This window comes from Pteropus vampyrus, unplaced genomic scaffold (genome assembly GCF_000151845.1).
Source record: "Pteropus vampyrus isolate Shadow unplaced genomic scaffold, Pvam_2.0 Scaffold24, whole genome shotgun sequence".
NCBI classification, from domain to species: Eukaryota; Metazoa; Chordata; class Mammalia; order Chiroptera; family Pteropodidae; genus Pteropus; species Pteropus vampyrus.
The window spans coordinates 3,292,062-3,296,429 of NW_011888805.1; positions in this window are offsets into that span (position 1 = coordinate 3,292,062).

Genomic DNA, 4,368 nt, shown 5'->3' on the forward strand with positions numbered 1-4,368 from the left:
TACAATTCTCTCATCCATACTCTGAAAGACATCTTATTCTCTTTTTAATCGGAAAACTCTCCAAGTCTACATTTTTATTTCTAGGATTTATGTGTTAGATGATTTCCTACTACAGTGACTTGACCCACTTTGAGTGATCATTAATATCAGCTCATAATTATTTGCTTGCATACATCTCTTTTCCCCAGTCCCATCGTCCATATTCTGAATGCATCCTGAATTGTTTGTATAATTAAAGAAATAGAAGTAATGCTGGTTAATTTATTCAGGAAATATTCTGTCTTAACATGACAAGTTAACTTAGCTTGTTACCTCAGGTATTTCAGTGGAGTGGAAAATAATCCACTGACTCTAAGGACATGGAATTACTGCCAAAAATATGCCAAGGTAGCTGTGGGCATGTGAGGTTCTAGCCCAAGGTCATTATGCATCCTCTTTTCCTGTCGAAGAGTAAGGTCAGGCAAGAGACAGGTCTGTGAAAACTGTGCTGCCATTTCAAAGAATGAAGTAGTAACAATTTATAATTATTAAAGTAACATAAATGTCATTTAGCAAAAATGTATGTAACACCAACTGCATCATAGTCCCTGGGGGCTGTGTGGATATAGGAATGAACATGATAGACAACAGGCCATGCTCCTAGGCCATTTGGCGTGACCAGATTGACACTACAAGTATTAATGGAAGGATTCAGCTGCCGATCTTAATGGTAGGACTCCCCACTCTGCAGAGACTCATCTCACAGCCTGGCTCAGTTGTTTCTGGGTTTTTCTAGGAGTTTGTCACATATGCCCAGGAATAAGCCTGCTGATGCTCTTTTGCTCTGGCTTCTTCCTCCTTGCTTAGTACCTCAACGGAGAGGCTGAGCCTCTGCCTTCTGTGGGGACATGGCTCCTCTGGCCTCCAGACGAACCCCTGCAGCCCTGTCAGGCTCTGCAGTAAAGTTGCCCAATGACAGTACACAAGTGGGAACGAATTTCTCTCTGCCCAACGCAATGTCGCAATTTGTGACTTGAACAATGAAACATCTCTCTCGGCTTCTGCCTGCTACACTGCCCTTGCTAAGATGCCTCACTTCTCTTCTGGGATCTGACTGAGGAAAGACACCCAGGACTACTGACTGTTCATATGTGCCGGCCACTGTTCTAAGCACTTTACATGAATTAACTCATTTAAGTCACACATGGCCTACGTTAGGGGGTGAGTGGGCAGCACTGTTATCTTTCCCATGTGAGAGATGAAAAAAGTAAGGTGTGGTATATCAGTTATCTATTGCTATACAACAAACGACCACAAACTTAGTGGCTTGAAATGGCAAATATTTATTATGTCACATTTTTTTTATGAAGCATGATTATGTGGGTCTCCATTTCAAGGTCTCTCATAGGGTTGCAATCAATGTGTCAACTAGCAGCTAGGTGTCATCTGAAGTCCCAACGGGGAAAGGATCTGCTTCCAACCTCATGAACATGGTTGTTGGCAAGATTCAGTTCCTATGGGATTGAAGTGAGGGCCTCGGTTCCAAGCTGGCTGTTGTCCAGTGGACACCCTCACTTCCATGCCATGTGGGCCTCCTCAGCACGACAACTCGTTTTATCAAAGCCTGCAAGGGGAGAGTCTGCCAGCAAGAGGAAAGTCAGTCTTTTGTAACCTAATTATAGAAGTGGTAGCCTAACACCTTGACATATTCTGTTGGTTAGAAGCAAGTCACAGGCACTGCCCACACTCAAGGAAAGAAGATTCCACAAAAGTGTGTATGCTTCGAGACATGGGTCATTGGGAGCCATCTCAGAGTCTGTGTATCACATACCGAGAGAGTATAAGTAATTTACTGTCTTAGCTGCTATAACAAAATACCTTAGACTGAGTGGCTTATAAATAACAAATTTATTTCTCACAGTTCTGGAGGCTGGAAAGTCCAAGGCCATGGCACCAACATATTTGGCAAGAGACTGCTTCACTATAACCTCATATGGCAGAAAGGGCAAGGGGTTTCTCAGGGTCTCTTTTATAAGAGTACTAATCTCATGATGAGGGCTCTGAACCCATAACCTCAACACCTTTTAAAGGCTCCACTTCCTAATACCATTGGGGATTAGGTTTCAACATATAAATTTGGGGGAAACATAAACATTCAATCTATAATACCCAAGGAGTATCAGCTAATAGACAATTAAGCCAAAATTTGAGCACAAGAAATCTAGCTCCAGAAGAAACTGTGACTCAAATGGTTTGGAAACTAGGCTCTCTGTAGAAACAAGTATGTACTTCTCTTTTATCATCTTTTAGATGAGTCACTAAAATAAGGGTTGCTGGAGATGCAGGCTTTTTTGTGGTTGCTGACTTTTTGTCCCCACACAGGTTTTTGAAAAATCTGAAACCAACATTATGTGGCTTTAACATAATTATCTAGATTTCTAGGAGCTTTTTAAAAATAATTAGGAGATATGGTAACACTATTTCCTCCATTCTCATACCTCAACAGGTATTGACTACAGCTAAGTAACAACTAAGTAGCAATGTGCTTGCCTGATCCTAACTTCCTTGGACTCTACTTCTTTTTATTAGCATGGCATTTAGCTGTCGGCATTTGACTGCAACTCAACTGAATAGTGAGCTCATTTATGGGATAAATTAAAAATGGTTTGTATGAAATAGCTAACATATCAAATTTCTTTGAATAATGTGAAACCTATACATAGAAATTAGATCTAATAGCCCCAAAATTGCTGTTAGTGTAACAAAGTTATATATATATATATAACTTTGTTTTATATATATATATATATATATATTCGTAGATGATTGATTAAGGCTACATTTGTATTACCCCCACGTGAGAGAAGGCTACCTGCCTATCTGCTCATGCACAAACTAGTTCCACCTAGTGATAGCTACCTGAAATGTAAATATAACACCTTGGTGGCACTCGACAGCCTTTCTGGAAATAGAATTATTAATTTTTCCTTTATTTGGTCAATGGATGTATATTCTGATTGCTAGAAATTATGTTAAGAAAGCTAATTATAATATCTCAAATTGTGAAACATTGAAATGCATATGATAGGTTAGTTCAACAATATCCTATAGCAGGCTGGTGATGTCCAGAATCAAAACCCCAGGTTTTCTACTTTTTCCAACATTCCAGGCTTCCTTGGTTCAAATTCCCTTTTTTATTTATATAAAACTGCAAGCTTGATTTAGGGTTATGAATGTTATCCTTGGAAGGCTGTTTCTAAATTACCGTATGATTTTATGTTAATTGTCATATTCCTCATACTTCAAATAAAATTATATAGGAAATATAACTGCAGCTATTAGATTCTAAACTGACAATTAGGTGATTCTAACTGGCTCCTTCTTTCTTGTAATTACTTAGGAACACATTATAAAAGAGGAATGGTATTTCCCACCACAGTCCCATTTGGTAATTCCGATTGTCCCATGATTTCACAGCTGCAAATCATCCCCCACCCTCTCACACTTGTCTCTGGCTAATGATGCTTTCCTTAATTAGCAATGACTTAAACTTTAGTCCTGATTTATCTGTTGTCTTGGTCTCTGGTCTAACTGGGAAAGAAAATCTACTTGAACATTGATGCTATTTGTTCTACCATGGAACAAAGGGTAGAGTAATTTGCCTAGTAGTTGAATTTGCTTTCTTTATCAACTGAATTTGCACTCTCTGACAACTTCTCTCGCTCTTACAATGTAATCTGGTGCCAAGGCTTTGCACTTCTATTTGTGGTGTTATTTTATTCTTTTGGTTCTTATGCCTTCTCCAACTTGAGAATGGCCTCTACAAAAAGACATTAGGAGCTATGCCTTGTCTAAGCCTGCACGAAATGGCCTGCAGAAGATAATTTGAGGAATGCAAAGCCCCCTCTTTGAGGTCAAACCCAACACTGCTCTTTCCTCTTTTTTTACTTGAAACTCCCAGGTTCCCTGTCACTCCTTGGGGTGGTTAAATCACATAAATAATAGCTTTGTTTCAGATGTCTATGTCAAATACATACATATCCGCGAAGAGAGCATATTTGAGGAAACTGGTGATCCTTGGCATCCTCTCTGCTCGTCACTGAAGTTTTAGATAAATTTCCTTGAAAAGTCACCAAGAGAATGTTCTCTGAGGTACCAGGACATAAAACAGAAAATTAAAATGAGGAAAGGATAAAATGGAAGAAGTACACATTTTGTTTTTGAAATGATAAATATTCATTGAGCATTTACAATATACATGGTGGTATAGCTGATACTGAAGGGAGATACAAAAGCAATGCAGAACATGCTTCCATGCGTTTGGAGATAATCTGTAAACTGACATACAGATAACAGTGAAAGAGGTGAAACAAGTAACAATGGCATGAG